The 25,056-nt window shown below is 39.9% G+C and overlaps 1 protein-coding gene across 2 annotated transcripts in view; it reads right to left on the reverse strand.

The window, feature by feature from the left end:
• Positions 1–25,056, reverse strand: part of ZCCHC7 (zinc finger CCHC-type containing 7) — a 123,633-nt gene that overhangs the window by 53,352 nt on the left and 45,225 nt on the right. The window lies entirely within an intron of this gene.

Below are 25,056 nucleotides of genomic sequence, written 5' to 3' on the forward strand. Positions count from 1 at the left end.
CCAGAAGCTGTACGCCGGCTCCCTCGGCCTATAGAGCTAGATGAGCGCGCAACCCCAGAGTCGTCCACGACTGGACCTATCGGTCAGGGGTACCTTTACCTTTACCTATGGACTGCCAATATCTTTATTAGTCCCGAACTTGCTTCTTCCGTCATTTACTATTTCATGGTTAGAAATTATAAGAACATCTAATATTATTATCAGGAAACTTTTGTTAAAAAAGAAGTATCTGCTTGATACTTCAAATAGCCACTAGTAACGAATAAAATACCTTTTGTCCCACAAAGTTTTACAAATAATCACACAGTAGTTTGCAGTGGTAATTTTTGCTAGATCTATTGCTTTTTAAAGAGAAGAGTTCACCTGCTTTACCCAAGTTCTTAATGTAGAAGTTGTAAATGATATTACCCACAAAGAAATAGATGCCAAATTTTGTGTTGCTCCAGATTCACAATTTGCTCATTTAAATAAATAACCAATGTAATTGTTGCAGGGGCCCAGCTATAGTTTTTTCCCCTTGTGAACCAACAATGTCATTTAACAAGAATCTACTAACTACTAGACAATGAGAAAAATATTTGCCCAATGACTTTTCAATCTGTTTAAAGAATTCTTGAATATCCTGTCCTGTAATACCGAACACTGCATATACTGAGCACAATTTTTTTTAGTGCATCTAATTATCTCACCAATCTCAAAATTTGATCCATTGTGGCCTGGACAGATGTATGTGACAACAGTCTTCAGACACAGCTCCAAAGCCCTATTAGTGAGCAACATCCAGTATCTGACTGGCTCATTAAACTACATTTTCAATGGCCAACTGATGTCGGGAAAGGGAGAAATAAGAAATGCCTAATTCTCTGCATGCAATCCATCTCTGATTATCTGGTTCCTGACAGCACAATTCCCTGGTTCCTGATAGCGAATTAATTCCTTAGTTTCTCTCTACTTGCAGTTGAGTTGGTATCAATCACACTATCTTTCCTTTCAGCTCCTATAAAGGCTTTTAGTTCAAGCCTAAACTTACAGATGTTTCATCAATTGGATCAGATTTTTTTCTGAAGCATATTTATGTATATCATGTCTACCAAAGGGCAATTAATACCATATTGATGCAGTGAGCCATAAGCAATTTTTTTACAGTATGTGAATGTTGTATTTTTAGGAAACAATTTTATGACATTAATACAGTAAAGTAGAGCTGACCCCTTGTGTCAATACATATACATTATACTTGCCTTATTTTTTAAATAAGATTTTATTAAAAGATAAAAGAAAGAAAGAAAGAAAGAAAGAAAGAAAGAAAGAAAGAAAGAAAGAAAGAAAGAAAAAGAACACAGAGTCTCTCTCAAAGGTAGCTCTCAACCCTTGTCATCTACAAAAAGTGGTGGACCCTCCCAGCTCTCACCTGGAAGATTTCCTTTCTACTCCCAGTCTCTAACCCTGGGAGATCTTCACTTTCCTGCCTCTCACCCAGGTCCTTCCACCAACCATCTACCACCTCTCTGTGTGTGACCTTTAGATCCCAATAATGGCCCAGAGCAGAGGAAACCAAAGTAGAAAAAGGAAAAAAGAAGGAGCCCACTCAACTTTTACAAGGAACATTCAGTGTGTTCTGCAGTGTGTGCAGCTGCAGCCAAACTCGGGATAAGTTCACATATATAAGCAACCCTGAAGCAGCATGGTGCAGGTGGTCATTGCGCTCTGCTGGAAGCTGCCAGGAGAGAGCGGAGTCCCTAAAATGGTTGGATGGCACCTTGTACACCTCCTTCTGGCAACTGCTACAGCCAAGCTGGTGCCAAACATATTGCTCTGCTTTCCTTTGAACCACATCAGCAAGGCTGGGGTTGTCGTTTGGGCAGTCAGGACCTCCATACACACCACCCAGGTTTGTGTCCTGGGGAAGTCACTTCAGCACTGGTAATGCAGCGATTTGACTTTATCCCCAAAGGCACACTCCTTTGTCTCTCAAATGCCAACAATACTTGCCTTATTAACAGAACCAATCCAATGCCACAGTGAAATCTGTTCCTTCTAAAGCCGTCAACAAAGTTGCTTAATGACGATCTGTATGTATTACCCACTGAAGCAGCTAGGTGGATGTCAGTTACTGTAATTAATCCAACTTTTCCAGGCGGTGGTGAATGTGAATCCCTCATGTTGCGTTAGGTTCATGTTGCATCTTTTCAGCAACATGAACACAGCAAACCTGGAAGTGTATACTTCTGGGTTTCAACATGTGCACACGAGCAGAAGAACTCTATCGCACTCTCTAATTGCAGACTTTTTGGGGTGCGAACGGCACCCTGGAATGGATCATGTCTGCAACTAGAGGTACCACTGTACCTCAAAACAAAATCGAAAATTCTTTCTAGTAGCACCTTAGAGACCAACTGAGTTTGTTCCTGGTATGAGCTTTCGTGTGCATGCACACTTCTTCAGATACCAGGTATCTGAAGAAGTGTGCATGCACACGAAAGCTCATACCAGGAACAAACTCAGTTGGTCTCTAAGGTGCTACTAGAAAGAATTTCGATTTTGTTTTGACTATGGCAGACCAACACGGCTACCCACCTGTAACTGGCACTGTACCTCAATAAGAGTTAAATGTAAGTTACCGGTACATATGTAACTTTTTATGGAACCAACATTGCAATGATTCTATATATTCAAGTAATTAGTCCAATAAAACTTAACAGTAAGGTAAAGGGACCCCTGACCGTTAGGTCCAGTCACAGACAACTCTGGAGTTGCGGCGCTCATCTCGCTTTACTGGCCAAGGGAGCCGGCGTACAGCTTCCAGGTCATGTGGCCAGCATTACTAAGCCGCTTCTGGTGAACCAGAGCAGTGCACGAAAACCCCGTTTACCTTCCCGCCAGAGCGGTACCTATTTATCTACTTGCACTGCATGCTTTCAAACTGCTAGGTTGGCAAACAGTGCAATGGAATAAAGTTGATATCTCTTTCTCAGCAAACACTTCACTTTCCACACACACAAAGGCTCTTTCCATCATCTAGTGGAGGAATCCCACTGTTGAAAGAATTAAAGAGGAGGAGACTATTGTCAGTTCCACCTCTCACATCATTACAGCGGGTTCTCCAACCCGTCAGTACAGATTCTGGGACAGCACACAGAGAGCTGCAGGGGAACTAACAAATCCCACCTCCCACTAGTGGCAACACAATCTGAATCCAAGGTCCCATCTGTACTCTACATTTAAAGCACATTTCATACCAGTCATGACTTCCTCCAAAGAATCCTGAGGGTTGTAGTTTGTTAAGGGTGCTGAGAGTTGTTAGGAGTCCCCTATTCTCCTCAGAGAGCTACAATTTCCAGCGTGGTGTAACACTCAGTGTCCCTTCCCAGGGAACTCTGAGAATTGTTGTTCCCAGATTCTTGATGAAACCATGACTGTTTAAAGTAGTATCAGGCTGCTTTAAATACATAGTGCAGATGGGGTCCAAGTTGCTTTCTTTCAACTTTTTGTCCTATAGTGTCTTTTTTCTGAATTTATTCCGAAAAATACGATAATAGTTTTGTTAGTAAAGGACTAGCTAGCTTTTAAAAAACAGTAACAGCAGTTCACACACTACTGAAAAAATATTCAGTTTATTATTAATCATGGCCTTCCCAGCACGACCATTCAGTTATCCGACATTTCATGATCTGCATAACTCCATTTGATCTTTCTTGGAATTAATTTTGTGGCTTACAGACCAGTTCTCTAAACTACCAAATTCATTCCAATCCAAAACCCTATCCTCCAAAGCATTTACAATCAAATTTTACTAGTTTACTTATGAGAATGTCATGTGGAACTGTGTCAAAAGCACTGCTAAATTTGATTATGCTGAAGATTATATCTACTGCATTCCCTTTATCCACTAAACCACTTACCTTATGAAAGACGGAGATTAGTCTGAACTGGCATGTATTTCTAAAATTTGCACTATGTACTAAGCAATCACCTCTGAATTTTCTTCCAGGCACATCTTACAGAGCAAAAACCAAATTCCTTGTGGGATTTCAGCAGGGTAAAAGATTTATTGGCCTAAGGGAAAGATTCTTCATAAAGCTGCCCTCTTATACTGCCTCCACCCCACAAAGCATGGTACAGATAGCATGCCAAGAGTTCATGCTTAGAAAATGGCTACAATTATTGCAATTCCTTCATGCATCAGCATACTGTGTTCACAGATATCATATTTGCATTAATTCTTGAATATGCACATTATCAGCCATCTATGATCTCTAAAAACCATGGGGCAATTTTTAATAAAGTTTTGCATTACCGTGAGGTGGGTTTTACAACTATGCCCCAGATGCATACACATGAAAATACTTAGTTGGAATGTGTGGCTTATGCAACATTGTCAAAGATGGGTGTAGATTTGGATCCTGTATGAGCTGTTCTGAACAAGTTGTTTAGTTGAGACTTTCTGACAAACAGTGTTTAATTATAAAGTCACACAATTACAAAAGCTTAGTTTTGTGTACATAGAGGTTATTGAAAAGGTGAGTTTCCCTTCTTATATATTTCTATGTGTGTGAAATGGACACTAGAGTCTGCAAAGTGATTATAAGGAACCCAAGGATGATCATTATTCTGGGCTAATTATCCTGTGGGGGGAGCACAAATCTTTTGTAAAGTATGTGAATTAGATAACACAGGACTACTCTACATCACTCGAGAATCAAAACAAATGTGTAGTTAATTGTAAAACTGCAGTAAGATCTCCAATTACCTATTCTGTGCTGTTTATTGACAAAGGAGAACATTTGGCCTATAGTGCCTTTTGTCTTTTTGTGCATACTGGAACAGCATTCAACCAGACATTATTCTGTAATCAAACTGTTAGTGAATCACATTTATGGCAATTGAGGATGAATAAATTGCCAGCAGGATCAAGGTGGAACACTACAGAAACAACAGAAGTTGCTCGGGATAAATCATTCAGTCTCTCCAAGATGATGGAATGATTTCTGGATAAAACTGAAATCAATTTTTTATCATGAAGGCACTCCAAACCCCTGTAGCCATTTAAAGGGATTTCTTACTATTGTCCTGGTGAGTGAGAAGATCATTTATTATAAAAGATGAAACCCGTTGATGGAATGGATTATTTGTCAGTATCCCATAAAAGCGGAAGAACTCTGAAGAGATCCATAAACTTCCCCCAAGGAATTATTTGAAGCAGTTTTTGACAGATCCATTCTAATGAAGCAACAGACCTCCTTCTCACAGCAACCATACCATATCACTGTGCTTATCTGACATAATTGACCACACTACAAATTCTTCTTTTATCTTGATGCACCGCAGTACCTTTAAGTAATCCTTAGTTGACGAAACCTATCATGTCGCTATCATGAAAAACACAATCCAAAGGGGAAAAGGAAATTTGCTTCCCATTTTAATGTTGATTCAATAGCTATTAATTTGTTTTTGCTTTTTGTTTTATTTAAAAAGCAATGAAAAAATTAACTGCCATCTAAATCTGTTTAAACCATTGGTAACCCTTGGAGTAGGCTGTCACCTGAAGAGTAGTTTGACAGCTAGAAGCTATGACATGAATTTATAATCTCTGAAGCCTCTGTCCTTTTGGTGACTATGGTGAGTTAATGCTAGACTTTAAGGAGATCTACAAGACAAGAATTTAAATTGTTTAATCCAAATGAAGATGTGTGCTTTTATATTTCAAGCAGTTTGTTTCAAATGCAAAAACAAACAAACAAGCAAACTTGTCATGTACTGGAACCCTCCCCTCCACCTTTTCATATATAGGCCTTTATGTATTTTGCTGTTTTCTACTCATCTATCATTTCTATTATGCCCTTTCCACTTCATTATCTTCTCCAGAGTGCCAAATAATATGTTGGAACTATAATATAGATGAAACAAAAATTGTTCTCACCCAAACCACATATATTTTAACTTTACTGCATTCTAGAAGTGTACACGATTTACAAAAAATCAAAATACATGCAATAGCTCACTGTACACATTTCTGTTTCCACCTGCTTCATATTTTCTCTTATAACATTACACTCTGCATCATTTCAGTTGATTCACTGTTAGTAATGCTAATTCTCAATTGTCAATGGTTCTTGATTTTTTCAAAGCTGAGTGCAACATTTAGAGAACAAACTAGGTCTCTCTCTCTCTCTCTCTCTCTCTGGTGGGTATGAGGACCACAGGAACAGTTAAATTCAGGGCATGGTTGGTCTACCACACAGTCGGGGGAATTCTTTAAATAGAGCCTGTCACTCTCTTTGCCCATCAATGGGATTTCCTTCTCAAACTGCTGATTCGTTCAGGTACACAACAGAGGAAATTTCAGTTAACCTTTGTTTCACCCCAGGGAAAAATCTGTCTGAGAAGTATAAAATGAATAGATTAAAAAAAAAATAAGTAGCCAAGCTTCAATGTTATTTTTTCCCCCAGAGTTCACAGCAAACTCACCCCCCCCCAAACATTTCAGCCCCACTGGAGAATAAATGATATAATACGCAATCAAGTATTCCAGTTGTATACCTTTTGTTTGAAACTGAAAAGCCCAACCAAAACAAAACTACCCCCTTTTTTGAACAAGAACCTTTGCTCCAAACCCTTCACCTTGTGGTTATTCTTTGTGATCAAGACGGGGGAATAGCATTTTTTAACAAAAAAAATCCACTGGCTGTTCTGAGAGAGAGAGAGAGAGAGAGAGACCACCTGGTGGGTGCAGGAGTCCTATTACTGATCATGGGGACTTAGGTTCTGTGAACTCAAAAGCGTAGGAGTGGCAGCAATTTTGCAGAATGTGCCAGCAAGCTGCTGGAGCAGAGGACTGGCCAAAGCCTGTCATGGCCACTACTGGATATTTGTGTGGCTAGTGAAATTGCTTGAAGACAGACTTAGGATTGGGGTGGGAGGAGAATAGGGAGTTGTCTTCACCTAATTCCTTTAAAAAAAAAAAAAAAGCAGCTCCTCTTCCCAACAAAAAATTAGGTGGCAACAGGTGGAGCCCAAACCTCCACCCACTATTCTCCACCCACTATTCTAATCCAAAATCTGCCCTCAAGCAATTCCACAAGTCACATTAATTTTTACTAACACCAAGCTGATAAGACGGCACATCGATTTTTATTATTTAATAATGGAAGCAGCTTTCAACCTGAACTACATAAGATTGGCTCCACATTGCCTAGGCACATACCGGTAGTTTAATGTCCATCTCAGATGGGTGGTCCAGGTTACAACAGTAGCTAAGAATACCATCCAGGTGTTCCAAATACACTATCTAGAGGATCTGGTTATATCATGTGCTGGGAATTCACTAGGGATTCTGTTAATTTATTGAGTATCCTGCTGCCTAACAGATTCCTAGGTTAAACCAAGAATCTGGCCTTGGCGACCCCCAATTTACTAGCACTAGGAGACTTCAGAAAGGCCACCTGGTCAGAAGACAGCTAAACCAATAATATGCCTATGCCAGAATAATTATGGGTAGCATTCAATTTAGTGCTAAAGAGATTGTTCCACCAGTAAAAGCATTTTTACTTGCCTAACAAAACTATCTTCCTTTGCCTCCCCACCACTTTTCAGGGGGTTCTTCTGAACCTCCATAGTGGATGTGGGGGAAGTGCAGGGGACCCATGAGGTGAGGGAGGAGAAAAGGGAAGCCCTGCTACACAAACAGGAGTCCTTGTACCTGTACTAGTGTCCACTAACAGATTTGGGTAGTTGAATAGGGCCCTATAGGTTTAACATACAATGCAGGTCACAGGCTGAATTTCTGATTCTAAAAACAGATGTGATACAGATGATTAAAATGTGGGATGTGCTGCTATGTGACCTTTGTCATGACCAAACCATTACCCAATAGGGGTGCAGTTTCTTGAAGCTCAAAGGTCTCCACAAGAGTTATGGACTGATAAAGATGGTTTGCCATTTGAGATTCACGGAACCAATCACTTTTCAGAACTCTTGAAAATGTATCAATTGGAGATAACAACTAAGGAGCTGGTAATATGGGTCAATCTCTTGATCTGATAGGTCCTGAGGATCCTCTTTCATCATTTCATTAATGGTGCAACCATAGTTTAGAGAGATACTGATCCTGGGAGAAAGAGGGTAGATTACCGTTAGTGTAGCAAAAGGGGCACACACACACACACACTTGAGCTAATGAATCGAACTGACTGCACCACCTGTTTCCTTATATAAGTGGTACCTCTGGTTACAAACTTAATTCGTCCCAGAGGTCCATTCTTAAGCTGAAACTGTTCTTATCCTGAGGCGTGCTTTTGCTAATGGGGCCTCTGGCGCGCGATTTCCGTTCGCAACCTGGGGCAAAGTTCGCAACCAGGAGCAGCTACTTCCAGGTTAGCAGAGCTCGTAACCTGAAGCGTTCATAACCAGAGGTACCATTGTAGGGATGAGGAAATTAGAACACAGTAAATGTTCTTGCAATGATACTCACTTCTGAGCACAATTAAAGGTGCTAGTCTTGATCAAACACCCTTGTAAAGTCGTGCTGCAGAAGATTCATATTATTACATTCATATTCCCACTGTTCCTCCAAAACTATTCAGGGCCAAAATAAGCACTATCCCTAAGCTTTCAAAAATACACATGTAATATATTGTCTTATGTATTATTGTCCCTAGGTAGCAGCCCATCTCACTAGCTTACAGTGCCAAACCTGCTCATCTTAGAAAGGGTCACTCTTCATATTAAAATCAGCTGGATAAGCCCTGCTGTTCTCATTTCAAAAACTCAGACTACAGTTTATGAACAGCTCAGCAGCATGTAAAGTGAATCCCTAGCTCTTTCTCCCATATCTGTCCTGCCTCTACCTACCCTCAGGATGGGTTCCTGCATTAGGATGAGGAGCTAGCTGTCAAGACTATAAATGTTGACGCCTACAGTCTTTTACACTATTACAGAGCCTAACTGGAACAATATAAATAACAAGAACTATTTCTTTATCATCAATAGAACAAAGAAAAATTGAAACATAGGTACTGTACTTTGGATTTTCAAAAGACTCGAATTTTTCTTTAAATTACTCACTAATTCTCCCTATTCAGGCTGTTATGACTTGGAAAAGGGCACTTATTTGTGTATCCCAGCCATTTCTTTGCCTCTTTCCCCCTCCTTAATGGTTGGCATCCAAAAATAGAGACCTTCTAAGAAAAGGAATCAGGTTATTTCTTCCATCCCTCCTCGGGTTTACTTTTTACAGACAGAAAACCATGTTTCTGGCTTGCCTGCAAAGAGATTACCAACAATTTTTCATCTAATAGTTAGAATCTAGCCACAGAATGCAAAAGGAAAGGGACCCCTGATTATGTCTCTCAAGCAGGGGTTCTCAATTTGTAGAGAGCCTTGCACAACTGCTTTTGAAAGCAAGTCTAAAATGAATATTTGAGCTTGTGTTATCTTGTGCCATGCTTTAAAGCAACTTGCTCACTATTTTTTCAGGACATAAAGCTGTCAAAATATTACATAAACTGAAAGAACACATTTTTGAAACCCAAGGCACCATATTTTGATTAACATTTCACTTCCGTCTCCAGCAAAATTATGACAATTTTTAAGTGCACCACACAACTCAAATAGTTTCTCAACTGCATAGCTATCTTAGAGGTCTTTCACAATTTATGACAACTGCAAGTAATCCACTACTATTCAAATCCTTGTTCAAAAGTGTGCATGGAAAGTGCACTTTCCCCTTTATTTTAAATTCAAATTGTAAAATTGTTTCTTGCATTCCTCAAAGTAAAACTATCAAACTACAGCTATGAAATCTGTAGATGGCTGCTGCTCTCTTCCATACAAAAAGAGCAAGACAATAGCTGCTTCTTTTCAATATGTCCAAGAGTAAAAAGCGAGGGAGGGGGAAGGAATGGTAAATCATTTTGCAAGATGCAAAAAGGGGCAGTTCAGCAACTTTAGCCAACCAGCTGAGACTTCCCTATAGAAGGGAATGCTTGGGAGCTTCATAGATCCTTTGGGCTCTGTGACACATTTTAGTTTGCATTAGAAGCTAAAACTGCCCCTGGCCAGCTGAAAGAATTGGAAGCTTGCACAGCTTGGCAGGAAGCCATCTTTGCTTGCTCCCCCACTCCCCTGGGCTGCACTAAGCACAACTTGGTTACATTTGAGTACTAAAACTGCTATTCTAGGGTGCATCTTATCAAGTCATATCATTCCCCACGCATATGGTGAACTGATTGACACCATTAATTAATGACCTTAGCATATATTTGCTTACAGTTAAGAGTGCGAGATGTGGGACTAGAAGGAGACTTTGGTTTTAAAAAAGAATAGTACTGAACCAAAGCACTGTCTTTCAATTTATCATATGTATATTTTAATCTTCTCTGTTTACATTCAATAGACTTTGGATGCTTTTGGGTAGTGATACACAATTTTCCCCATATTTTTTTAAAACAGCTTCTGCACCAATGCATTAAGATTAAATCCTCACAAATGTATTTCCCTAATATATTACTGCAACTTGCATTGGGCTGAAAACTTGATATGCTATTAAAAATATGTAGTTTTTTGGAAGGTAACTTCGCTCAAATTAAACAGTAAAATAATTTTTCATTTGTCCGACTCCTTGATGTAAAATAAATCAACAGCTTATGTAAGATAATACCGCTTACATATGAACATCCAGATGCCAAGAGACCCAAAGCAATTCTCAGTTTAACGTTTTCAAAGGCACAGACTAGTGATCACACGATACTGGTGATACTCTCTAGTTACCCTTGGCAACCCTTCTCAACTGTAACGATGCTCTGCCCCTACAATAGCTCACTGGGCAGCTTTCTCTTCACTTAGCTGAATGCTTTGGGACCATCTGCGTCGGTAAGCATAAAAGGCCAGCCTGCCTGTGGGCCCGTCACTCTGAACACCACCTCTCTGACCCTGATTAAATACAACTTTCAATCCTTTTTGTCCTCCCTGTTGACTTCTCCTATTAAGGGAGCCCTTTGACAAAGAAAGCGGAAGAGTGGACTAACTGCCCCCAAGAAAGGTGATGTCTGATACTGCTCAACACAAGGATTAGCAAGCCAATACATAACAAAAGCAAGTTTGGGGGGAGGGGGAGGAAAGGAAAAAATGGTTTTAGCCAGGTCTTTTGACTAATTCAGTACGTACACAATTCAACAAATAGCTATACAAGAGGGATGCTTTTGGGGGGGATGGGGAGAACTATTACAGAATAACAATAATTTAGGGACATGCATTTAACCAAGCAATGTAAGGCCATGACACTGGTAAGGACAAAGCAGCATTTTTCTTAAAAAATAAATAAATAATAAGAAGCAACTTTTGCAGGAATAAATTTGGTTAAAGAAACAGAGTGCAAACTCAAGACAAACATTGTAATCCTAAACTCTTTAGATGGACCGAAAGCTTCAGTGGAATTAATGGAACTTACTTCCAAATAACTAGATTGGACTTACTTTCAAATAGCTAGATAGGGTTGGGATGCAAGAAATACCTGTAAAACTATGGTCAGAATCCAGGTTACTACTTCAGCTCAGAGAGGCTGCTTGGGTTACAATGGAGTTGACTTTTTTCCCTCCTTGACCAGCTGGCTCCTATGCCACATCACGAACTGATTTTGAAATTCTACTCAGTTATAACTCTACTGTGTCTGCCCTGTGGCACTGAGCGAGTGTGTGGGATCTTCTTTCCCCAAAACTGCTCCAGAGGGAACCCCTGGATTTAGGAAGTGTGCAGGGGGAGAACATTCTGTTCCACAAGCAGAAATCCTTGCACTGGCAGAATGACTGCCTTAGCTCTACACTGGATTCCACCCAAAGTCTCCTTAGGCTCACAAAATTAGTTTCACAGCTTTTTGGATAATATCTTTTATTATTAAAATAAATTTATAAAATAGAAAGGCTCAAAATGATAAAAGTTAACAGAATGAATTTAAGCTATTTAATTAGTAAATAAATAAATGTTAAACTCTAAGTTACTATCAAGTTTACTATCAAGTTAAGTTACTACTCTTAAAGTTGAAAAGCTTTGCAGAGCTCAGATGATCCCCCCAAAGGTGAACTGCTTAGCTAATTAGGCAGCTATCCTTTCACATGCTTGTAACTTCACACAGATTCACATATTTAGGTGCAGGATTGCAAACTTGTGTACCTAATTAACTTTGTGTGGACATTATAAAATTTAAAGTATACAATACAAGGCAAGATCTTGGTAGATAAATTTTATAGCATGAAGTGCACTATAATATTATTTTTATGGTGTCTACCCAAAACCTTTAACAGTTCCAGCCTTGCAGGTGGAGCACAAAATTCAAGCTCGGTGTTAGGAGCGCACATTCTGAGACTACATGTTCTCATCTAGAGGCTTCATTTAGCATACAGCAGAGCTGACCAGAGACCCTCACATATTTTATTTGCACATTCAATGGATGCAGGTGAGAAAATCACAGAAGCAAGGTCCACCACCAACCTATGTGCATTTGTTAGAAGAGTACCCCCACACATACTGCTCTCTGTGTGATCAAAAATACCTGAGCAGCAAAAAAATAATAATAATACAGTACTTGAACAGCAACCTGAGAAGAGTACCTTCCATGCTTATACCAATGCATGCTGGAGCCCGGTGCAGAGGCTCTTATGAATGTGTGTAGATCAGGGCAGAATCTGTCAATGTGATGGCACACATATATACTGTACGTTCACTGAAGGCTTGGGAAATACCTGTGCAGGTCTCAAGTGCACAGCATTTTGAAAACAGCAAGACAAATGTGGTTTGCTGCCATTGGACACAATACCAGAGAGGAGTAGCTTTACAGATTTCAGTTTACAAATATATTCCAAGGCAGAAGGACAGTTGTCCTTCCACGACAAGCTCCCATCCCCCTGATCTCCAACGTGCAGGATAATGAGGAGGGCAGAACTTGGGAAACATCTGGGAGAGGAGCCGCCTTAGAAGGGGTGGACGGCATGGAGCTTCAGTCCTAGCAACTGCTCTACAGGGGCAAGACCTGCTGGGAAGTATTGCTGAGTTGTATGCCATTTCCTAGAATAAAGAGTTGACTTCGCCGACAACTGACTCTGCTTCTTTGTGGTGACCTGCATCTGACTCCAGCCCTGACAAAGGGCAACAGAAGCGGAGTGTCTCAAGTGAAGTCTATGCCAAATCTGGATCTTCCACAGTACTAACCTGTCATGGCTGGTATGAGCTCATAGCTCATAGTTAATCATAAGTCCTCTCACTCTTAAGAAAAACATCATGTCCAGTATTTTCAAAATTGTAACTATATTGTGATTCTGATCATATAAAAATGTATGTAAATATAACTAATGTATTAAAAACAGATGATCCATGAACTAAAAAAACTAATCAATTACAACCCTAAACTCATTATAACAGGGAAGATCTCCAATTCTCCTTCCCTTCATGGCACTGGACTGGTATTTGCGCAGGCATTCCTGCACTGATTTAGAAAAGAGAGAGATCACGTGATCTCTTGGTTTATAGAATTATCCACATCTGAGCATTTACCATGTTCACATATGAATGTCACCAAATGGGACACTTACTGAAGTAAACACCACTTTGGAAAAGATTTAATATGCCTCTGCGAACACACTCAAAGATATACAAGCATGACCTTTTGAACTGAAGGTGAAAATTATGACAATATGTTGAAATACACTGAAATGCAGACATGTTCCTTCCTTAGCTAGGGTGGGCCTGGACAACTATAGACTCTTTTCCTATAAAAATAAAAACATTTCCAGTCTCTGTATATTTCAACACACCTTTACACAGGCTATATTTAGATGTCACAATAATAAACCATGGTTTACTGTGACAGGAATGAGCCTGTGTGAATCTCAGGCTTGTCAGCAACCCTCTGCTGATGAGAAGCTTTTGCGTTTCATTTTTGATTACCGGTAGCATTCGAAACCACAGTTAGCATTCTGTCAAAACTCAAAAACATGATTCATCTTAACTATGGTTTGGCTAAAGCAAGTCAGCTTAATATTCCATTACTTGAAACTGGCCCATTTCAAACAAACCAGTTAAGATTATACAGTTTGATGGGTTGTGGGATGAGCTGCAGTTAATTTTACACACACACACACACACACACACACACAGAAGCAAAAGCTGTGAAGATGGAAGAAAGGGAAGAAGGAACAGTTGTACAGTTAGGTGACTTTTTTAAGGGGAAACTCTTGAGCATGTGCAGTTTCTCATTTTAAACTCACTTCAGCAATAGCACCATTTAGATGTCAGGAATAAAAAACATGTTAGCTTCTGCTGCCTCGATGCTAAGAACATTTACTTTAGAATAAACAATGTTTTGTTGAAGAAAGACATACTTTTCAAAAAGAAAAGAAAACGAGTGTCTGTAACATGTACTTATCCAGCCAGCTGTCTCCTGACTACAGAATGGTTTAAAAAATAAGGAAGTCCTCTGCAGTGCCCAACAGAGGGCCCTGGATCCCTTGGCATATCCAGCCCAGCCCAGGTGGTTACACAAGACCTATTATCCCCCATCACCTGTCATAATATGGGAGGTCACTTGGGGGCTACCCAGGCTGTGGAGTTCTAGGCTTCAGTCCCAAGCTCTAGTTCTTGTTACACCCCTGGGGAGATGGGTGAATGTGACATTTCCACAGGCCTGTTCCTGTCACAAGCTGTGGTTTAGTGTGACATCCAAACACAGTCACTATCTCCCTTCAACAATTACAGTATATTTTTGCCCCAATTTTACCTGTTGTCACAAGCAGCAAAAGAATGAAAGCACACTTAAACGTTATAGGGGGTGTGTGTGTGTGTGTGTGTGTGTGTGTGTGTGTAATTGTCAAAGGCTGTGAAGACATAGTACCAATGTCTTGTGACTTCCACTAGCTACCAATTTAGGCTACAATTACAGTCTTTCTTTGACAGTTCTATTAATATAACCACTTCTATGCACCATCAGTTTCTTTTTTCATTTTCTATTGAAATACGATGTTTTAGTGGCATCACCAACTTTTACTTTGACATGCTCTTCTTTCCTTTCATATGTTGAAGGCAAGAAATAAATGGAAAACTGCTTCCAATAGTTTTACTTTCTATGTTATCTGAAGAAAAACAGATTCACACATCCCAAATGGACTGTATTAGGAGATACTGCTGCCAAGAATTAAGGACTGTTCAAAAGTAAAAAGTGATTATTATGGATGAAATTAGAAGCTGTAGTGGCAACCTTAACTTCCTGAATCAGCAAAAAGAACAAGAGAAAAAATGGTTATTCAGAACAGGAAACGCAAGATATTCTTTTAATTTGCATTGACGTACCTCCCCCCTCCCCCAAAGCATACTTTAAGCTTAGGGGTGATTCTTTTAGACCCATTACAATCATACCTCGGGTTATGGCCACTTCAGGTTGCATGATTTCGGGCTGCATACCGCACCAAACCTGGAAGTAATGGAACGGGTTACTTCCAGGTTTCGGCGCTCGCGCATGCGCAAAACCACCAAATTGCATCACGGGCAGATGCAGCGGCACAGGTTGCGAACGCTACGGGTTGTGAACGCACCTCCCGCATAGATCACGTTTGCAACCTGAGCGTCCACTGTATTTCTAGTTCCAAATGCTTCTTTTGCTACACAGTGGTAAATTATTTCAGTTACTTTCAACTACTAGAATGACTAAGGTAAACTCCAGAAATTATCACTGTAGCAAAAAACCTGCCTAAATTTTAAATGCAAGGAAAAAGTCTTAAATGGCAACAAGCAATTTTCTAGGTTGCAATAACCAAAACCGGTACACAAATTCTGGAACAAGAAACATAAATTAACATAATTAAGCCCAATCAACCCGCTACCATTTTTTATTCAAGAGTCATCAGAATTAGTTAAGTACTTGATTCTCAGGTGTGCCAACCCTGATTTTCCAGCAAGTTTTTGGACTAGAATTCCCATCATCCCTGACCACTGGTCCTTCTAGCTAGGGATGATGGGAGTTGTAGTCCAAAAACAGCTGGAGACCCAAGCTTGGGAAACCTTGGGTTAAAAGAATACATGTGTAGGTATGCTATTGTACAATTCCTAGACCAGGCACCCCCAAACTCCAGCCCTCCAGATGTTTTGGACTACAATTCCCATCATCCCATTCCCATTAGCCTCTGCTAGATCAAGAGTCCTTCTGCAAACTGAAAGTCACCACTGGATGCAACCCAGTGTTTCACCACGCAGCTTCTAGATGACCTTCGCATCTCCCTTTTTAAAGACTGACCATTTATATCACATGCAACTTAGCTTATGCTGTGTTAAGACACACTAGCATGACAAAGCAATTCAATATAACTAGTACACAAATCATTTTGATGCTAAAGAGATATGGAATGTGTCAGAGGTCAAGTTCTCCTTTTTAAAATGATATTAAGTTGTAAACTGTCAATATCATCCGCCAAAATTACGTATGTGGACATATTTTTTTTAAGTGTAATTAAGGTACCTGGTACATTTCTCTAAAGTCTCAAGACATTCTAGTTTCATTCAGAAAAAGAGAGAAAGCAGGATTCAGAATGAAGTTAAGTGCATCTTTTGTTAGTAACCCACATTGCTCCCTGTGGTCTCATAAACAGGCTGCAGCTTTAAGTACTACAGCAGGCCTTCAATTTAAATTTATAGAAAAGCTGAACCAGAGAAGCCTGCACTCAAACAATTTTAATAACCTATTAAGTTGCGACTTCAGATTCGTTTTATAATCACGTTCCTCGGGGAGCAGTAGTATCTGGATAAAGATAGAATTTTTTTTTCTTTTAAAGATAAATAGCATCATTAATCTGCAACATTTCTTTTCTATTATCTTTCAAAATGAGGAGTTATTTTGTTCTGATCTTGAGGTAATTAGCCTTCATTCAGCAGCCAGAAAATGACTGTGTTCAGAAAATTAAAAATATGTCATTAAGTGGAATTTACCATAATGTCATTTATCTTTATATAGTTCATCAGTGACAGCAATGGGCCTGGGAATCCATCAGCTTTTACCAAGGAAGCATTAAAACAAATTGAAAAACAGAATAATCCCAGGCACTCTTTAACAGAGTCAAAGCCATTTGGGTAATTAAATAGTGGTATTTAAAGTTTTAATTTAGATTTCCTCTTCTGTTCATCAACAGTCAAATGAGATGTTCATATTCATAACTGTTTGTAATAAAAGGTTTCACAAAGCAAGAGGAATACCAATGTTATTAAAAATGAAGGACACAAATATATTTCAGCTAACAGAGAAACTTAAGTTTTTACTGAAATCCTTTTTCTAAATTTAACGAGAAAAAACTTGCTAAACTTAATTCCTTTCAAGATGAGGAACATAAAAATACTGGAAAGGACATTTCTCCCAGAAGCTTAAACTAATTTGACATCAGCTCAGGAAATTGGGAACCACACTAGTGAACCTGGGAGCCAGCTCCTCCCTCAAAGTGATCCTCCGACTCTTCTCTTCCCAGTTTCAGGTTTTATGGTGTTCAGGCACGATGCAAACCATTGTTAATGCAAAACAGTTTCACTGATAACCATGGTTTTAAAACCCTCTTCAAACCATAAATACAATCTCTGGTTTACTTCAATGCACATGTAATAAAAATGTATGATAAACAATGAAGTGGAGAAATTGTTCTGAAGAGTAGAAGAGAAAGGAGTGCATATTCACACTGTTTGACAGCTGTAATTTGCAGGGAGCTGACCAATATATTCCACAGTTAGAAACATTTCTTTCTATTTTGAAGCAAACGTGATTGAAAAATGGTAATGATATACATCAATCACTGTATGTGCTGTAACAGTTTACTGAAATATTTATTCGTCCACCCTGTAAGTCAGCCACCAATAGAAGACCCATAACAGGGTCAGCTAAGAGGACAGTAAGCATCTATTAACACTGCTTTGATTAGTAGGCTTCTATTCCCACATATCTATTCCAGTATTAAAGTCCTTTACTAACAAAGGCTTCCTATTGCATTTTACTGTAAAAGTATTCTATAGCCTGCTACTGAATAGATCTCACATACACAAAGCCCTGAACACCATTTTATTTTGCTCATGCTATTAAATTTAGTGATGCAATATACTGCAGTTAAAAACAAAATAAAATCAATGCCGCTAAAATATAAATAAGTACCACCATATATCAGCTACAATGAATAGCTTATTAATTTAGTTAAGCCAGTATAAGTCACCTAACTTGTTCCACTGGCTAAAGCATTTAAAATTTCTGTTATGACACCAGCAGGCCACAAGACTTGCCTTTTAGTATGCATACCTTAATTAAAAACTGTACTGTGCTTTAGACTTAATATTTAGACATCCATCTAGTAGCACTGATTTTATTCATGGGTTTTATTCAGTCTTTATTCACCCTCTGGTCATGGTGCAAGCAACAGAGATAAGGTTCTATGGCTGAATTTGGAACAGTTGTGTGTCTCAATGCTACTTCAATTTATTTGTATAAAGTTACCCATGCTGGAACGCATGACTCCATTTACTTTGTCTAACTGAAACTGCATTGGGCGACTGGTGAGTTAATTCAGAAATGGATGGAATACGCATGCACATTCGGCTGCCTAACAGTGGCCACATCACTCAGAACATTGCAGCCATAAGAAGAGTTGACAGTTGTCTGGAGAGGTAACTTCCGGGTTTGCATGGAGCCCAGTGTTGGAGAAGCTGCTTTCAATGGAGCCTACTGATGGAAGTGCACAGCTGGGACCCTGGGCCCTCCAAGCTACGCCACTGTGGAGCTGTGTTGCTATCCTGTCTTCCCCGAGCCACTTGTTGCTGCTGGTTACCAAGAAAGTAGGGGCAAGACAGCAATGAGCTCAACATGGTGCAAGGGCAGTACTGGGAGCAGATTGGCTTGGCTCCTCCTCCTACACCATGCTGAGGCTCATTCTCATAGCATTATGTACCAATAAGGTTACTGGCACAGCCTAGCAGAAGGAGATCGCTTGGCATCAAGGACTAAATCTTGTGACAGCATATATAGCTCTTTTGTAGAAAAGGTCAAACAATATTCATGCTGTAAGGACCACCACTAGAGCAGTATTTCAATACTTAAATAATTAAAGTTGTTTTAATAATACTTAAATAATTAAAGTTGTTTCAGGCCATTGGTGGTGGCTTGGGGAGTATCCTCATTATCAGATTGAGAGTCTATGAGCTGCTACAGATATGAAGTTTCCTGATCATGAGTAAGGTACAGTATTAGGAGTGGGCTATGGGACTGCACACACACTTCACTCATTCATGTGAATTTTCCACTACCACTGACAACCATTTGTTATGGGGAAGTGAGCCCAGTTCAGTGGCAAGGAACATGCTTTATAGGCCCATGTTTAATCCCAAAGCATCTCCACTGAAAAATGTATTCTGTAGGAAGTGATGTGCCTAAGTCCCTAGCAAGCTGCTTGAATAGCCTTTCTTTGCAGAGAAGGTGTTCTTTTCAAGTCCTTGATTGGTTGCTCTTTTCTCTACTTTCTGAATATATAAAACTGCATCCCTGCTCAAAACCCAAGAGGACTACAAAAGTATGCATATTATATTAACAACAAATAGGGCAACAAGATTACCAGCAACTTTTGTGAATGTGCTCCATAAAATACTTAGTATTAACTCTTTTGAGAGTAAAGTTTCCATGACATGATGGCTGAAGGAACATTTTTATAAATTATAGTTACCAACACTGCACAGTGCATAATAATAAGCAAATTTCTGCATAAAATTAAATGGCTCAAAGGAAGAGTTTTACATTAACACTATATTAATTTAGGGTCTAATTAGTTAATTTTCACCTTTTGACAATACCAGCCTTTATCAATCTGATGCCTCTGGATATTTTGGACAAGTTGCATCAGCTCCTGCCAGGTTGGCAAAGGCTGGCTTAAATGTAAACCTTCCTCCTGTTGTCCCAATGAAATTCAGAATATTCTGCAATTTGCAGTTGCCAAAGGTCAAAATTCAGTTCACCATAGAAAGCACCCTCCACTTCTAGTGATGATACCTTTCTTCCTCTCAAGATTTCATGCTGTACTTCAGGGAAACTCAGAACCTCCCAAATACAGTGTGAAGTCAACAAGCCCCCATCCTCCTATAGCTCAGGTGAGAGTCAAGATCTCACTTCTGATCTGGTGATTGGTTTTGGACAAAACTCCAAATTCCTTCAAAACGTAAGATCAACAAAAGGCTGCACCCCACCTCAAAGTCTTATGTGGCAGCCAGATGACTCAGGGAGGATGTAAAGACCATGGTAACATCCCAAAAATGCCTGAACCCCTGTTGCTAAGTATACAGTTCCCAGAACAGACAGCCTAGAAGTTGGGGTGTTGTCATAAACACTCTTATAAATACTCTAAGTTGCACCTTCAATTTAGTGTAATACATTTAGTACACAAAGATCTGAAAACGGCTTCTGAAAACTAGTAAATTGAATCCACATTCACTAGTTCTCCCAGTTTAATATACAAGTCTCTCCAGGCTATCTCTATAATCCAAGTAATTGTGACATGACCGGAAAGTGGGGAGTATTTTGACCATGACAAATGCAGAAGTCATAAGGCTCATCTAAGGGAGATGAAAAGAAGTAAAGGGCATATCAAGTAAGCTAACAGGAAAAGAATGTTAAAAGCCAACTTAAACTAGAGTCTTACACTGAAAAGCATATATAGGCAAGTCCCCTCCCAAAGGCTTAACATTTTATGTATTATAACAAAAGGGTCAGAGAATAACATTAAAATAAATAATTGTGATGTGACAGTGTCCCTCTACAGAAGGAACTAAATAAAAGCATGAGTATACAAAAGCTAGCAGCAGTCAAAAATTGTCACATGCAAGCACTCGCTTCACAAAAACCAGTCACTTGGCATATAATCAGACTTGGCCAGGAATAATATTAAAACAAAGTTCCAGCAGTTAAGTTTGACCATTTAAAGTAAAAGTATAGACTAACGTATACTACAATTCAGCTGCTAAGAAAGAAAAGGCAAGTAAGGCTTCCCATGACTAAATGGATTAATTCTTTAGTACATCACAATTACTGTTCTCCACACTGTTTCACTGAACGTCTAAATAAGCATCCAAAGCTTATTTTGTGCAATGAAAAGATTTAAACCAAAGAATAATCCCAATGTTAAAAAGTTCACACTTTGTATGAAGTAAAAAAATTATACGAAGAAAATCTATAGCAGAGATCAGAATAGAGAACAGACATTTTAGGCAGATTTATGGGCGACATCTATCGACTAATGGATATCTTTGTCAAAGAAGTAGTGTCCAAATGTCTGTTTTATTTCTGGATGTCTTTCTCAGAACAACATTTTTCTCCCTGGTGCTGGGGGCTTAGCCACAGCTTGCACGTTTTAAGCAATGACAAGCTCTGCCTGGGGAACAGCAAGGAGAAAAAGCATATTGCAAGTCATTGTGAGACTCCCCATTTCTGGTAGGAACTCAGGTTATTGTCACACTAGTTAACAGGTGGCTGTCTATTTCTGTAATCTGTTTCTGGTAATGGTCATCCCAGATGTCTGAAGAAAAAAGCTGCTTCCTTCCTAAAATGCAGTGCAGCAGATTTATATAAGGCTTTAAGCATAACTTGCACCCAGCAAGCTCAGCAATGCCTTGAAATTTCTGAATACTAGCAAAGAGTTGACTTGGATGATATAAAATGGCATCCACTTCTGCAAATAACTGATCACACCAGGTGTGTGGTCACGTGAGCAGTGAATTAACCGAGCAACCAGCACACCAGCTATCGGTGATATTTTAGTTCATAGAGGGAAATGGGCAATTGCACATGAGTTAGTTGTTCACTCATTACATGGCTGATAAATAGATTATTTGTATGGAAAGCTATTTGTGGAAGTGGTAGCCACTTGATATAGCTAGAATCAATTCAGTGTCCTTATCCTACGTTTTGGGGCATTTTCACGAGTGAAGCTAATAATGCCTTTTAAGGTGGAATATATCACTTGTGAATATTGCAAATGCAGAATACAAAGCTACACAGAAAGCTGTTTTTCACAAAATATGCCCTTTTGCCAATGTTGGTTTCACACTGAAGGCACAGAAAACACAAAAAATGAGCATTATTTACAAAAATAAAGCATATTTACAGGAAATAACTACAGTGAGGGGGGAAAGTATTTGATCCCCTGCTAAATTTGCCCGTTTGCCCTCTGACGAAGAAATGACCAGTCCGTAATTTTAATGGCAGGTTTATTGTAGCTGTGAGAGACAGAATAACAACAGGAAAACCCCCAGAAACCCAGAAGACAAAATTCAGAGATTGATATGCATTATAATGAGTGAAATAAGTATTTGATCCCCTATCAACCAGCCAGATGTCAGGCTACCTGGTATCTTCACTGTATGTAACGAGCTGAGATTAGAAGCACCTGCTGTAAAGGAGAGGATTTACCTGTAATCCCAGCTCGTTACAGTACCTGTACAAAAGACACCTGTCTACAGAAGCTATCAATCCAGCAGATTCCAAAGTAGCCACCATGACCAAGACCAAGACCAAAGAGCTGTCCAAGGATGTCAGGGACAAGATTGTAGACATGCACAAGGCTGGACTGGGCTACAAGACTATTGCCAAGCAGCTTGGTGAGAAGGTGACAACAGTTGGTGCAATAATTCGCAAATGGAAGAAACACAAAATAACTGTCAACCTCCCTTGGTCTGGGGCTCCATGCAAAATCTCATCTTGTGGAGTTGCAATGATCATGAGAACGGTGATGAAGCAGCCCAGAACTACATGGAGGGAACGTGTCAATTATCTCAGGGCAGCTGGGACCATAGTCACCATGAAAACAGTTGGTAACACACTACGCCGTGACTGGCTGAGATCTTGCAGAGCCCGCAAGGTCCCCTTGCTCAAAACAGCACATGTACAGGCCAATCTGCAGTTTGCCAATGCACATCTGAATGACCCAGAGGAGAACCGGGTGAAAGTGTTGTGGTCAGATGAGACCAAAATCAAGCTCTCTGGCATCAACTCAACTCGCTGTGTTTGGAGGGGGAGGAATGCTGCCTATGACCCCAATAACACCATCCCCACTGTCAAACTTGGAGGGGGACATATTATGCTTAGGGAGTGTTTTTCTGCTAAGGGGACAGGACACCTTCACCGCATCGAAGGGACGGTGGATGGGACCATGTATCGTCAAATCTTGGGTGAGTACCTCCTTCCTTCACCCAGGGCATTGAAAATGGGTCGAGGATGGGTGTTCCAGCATAACAATGACCCAAAACACACAGGTCCTGGAGTGGCCTAGGACCTTAATCCCATCAAAAATCTGTGGAGGAAGCTGAAGGTTCGAGTAGCTACACATCAGCCTTGAAATCTTACTGACTTGGAGAGGATCTGCAAAGAGGAGTGGAACAAAATACCTCCCGAGATGTGTGCAAACCTGGTGGCCACCTACAAGAAACGTCTGAGCTCTGTAATTGCCAACAAGGGTTTTGCCACCAAGTACTAAGTCATCTTTTGCAAAGGGATCAAATACTTATTTCACTCATTATAATGCACATCAATCTCTGACTTTTGTCTTCTGGGGGTTTTCCTGTTGTTATTCTGTCTCTCACAGCTGCAATAAACCTACCATTAAAATTATGGACTGGTCACTTCTTCGTCAGAGGGCAATCAGGCAAATTTAGCAGGGGATCAAATACTTTTTTCCCTCACTGTAAAACTGGTCATGTGTAGGCAGCTATACTAAGTACAGAATATATAGGAAATCAAAACGTAAGTTCTAAATATAGTAGAGAGTGTTATGTAAATCTCCCCAACCTTTAACAGATCTAAAAAACTAGGAGAGTATCTTACCAGCTTCATCCAGTACATCAACTGTGCACTTTCCTAGAATAATACGATCTGGCATTGGTCATTCTGAATCAACTCTCGAGTGCAGCGTTTCCTAAACTTGGATCTCCAACTGTTTTTCTACTACAGTTCCCATCATCCGTGACCACTGGTCCTGCTAGCAAGGGATGATGGGAGTTGTAGTCCAAAAACAGTTGGAGACCCAAGTCTTGGAAACCCTGCTCTAATGAATTCTGTGGGGCTGCTCTTGCAATTTCCATCCAAAAACTTCCACTGGCTCAGAATGTGACTGCCAAGAGACTTGACTAATTAGGTTTATTGGTTTCATTGGCTGCCAATTAATTCATTTCCAGGTTTGCTTGCTTTCAGTTATAAGCTCCAAATACTCCGTGACCAGCATGTCTTGAGAATCACCTCATCCCATATCAGCCTGTCCAATACCATTTTTTCTATTTTTGAGTCCTTTCTCCATATCCCCTTGTTGTTAAGTGCTTGGTTAATTAACACAATGGGGACATTTTCTGTCTGCACTTTAGAAATGGATACGTCTTCCATGAGAGGTACACCTGGCCCATAACTGCTCAGTTTCAGCAGAGCAGTAAAACAAACAAACAAACCACCCTATTATTTCAGCAGGTGTTCTCAGAATATTGCTGTTTCCAAATTGACTTTTATTGTTTGGCCATGGCTTTTAATATCCTATTGTAGACATTTTGACCATTCTAGTTGTGTTTAGGTATTGCTTTATTATTGGTAAGCCTCATTTATTATATTTGTATAATACTGGTTAACGTTTTGCTCTAAAACTTCAATTTTGCCACCTCTTAGGTTTTTCTTCATTTCCACCTCCCCCTGTTTCACACAATGTCCAACATATTCTCCAGAGAAACTTGATATAAGTAATTCATTATCTGCAACCTGGACATCTTTCCACTTATATACGGTGGAACATTGAGGTGCAGACATAATCCATCCCGGAGGCACGTCCACAACTCAAAACGTTCGCATCCAGAAGAGCCGCGTCTGCGCGCACATGCATGCGGCGCAATTTAGCACTTCTGCGCATGCGACAAAACCCGGAAGTAACCCGTTCCGGTACTTCCGGGTTGCCGCGGGACGTAAGACGAAAACACACAACCTGAAGCGGACGCAACATGAGGTATGACTACATTTGAATATCAAATTTTGGGGGGAGA

The sequence above is a fragment of the Lacerta agilis genome, chromosome 16, assembly GCF_009819535.1.
Source record: "Lacerta agilis isolate rLacAgi1 chromosome 16, rLacAgi1.pri, whole genome shotgun sequence".
Classification (NCBI taxonomy): Eukaryota; Metazoa; Chordata; class Lepidosauria; order Squamata; family Lacertidae; genus Lacerta; species Lacerta agilis.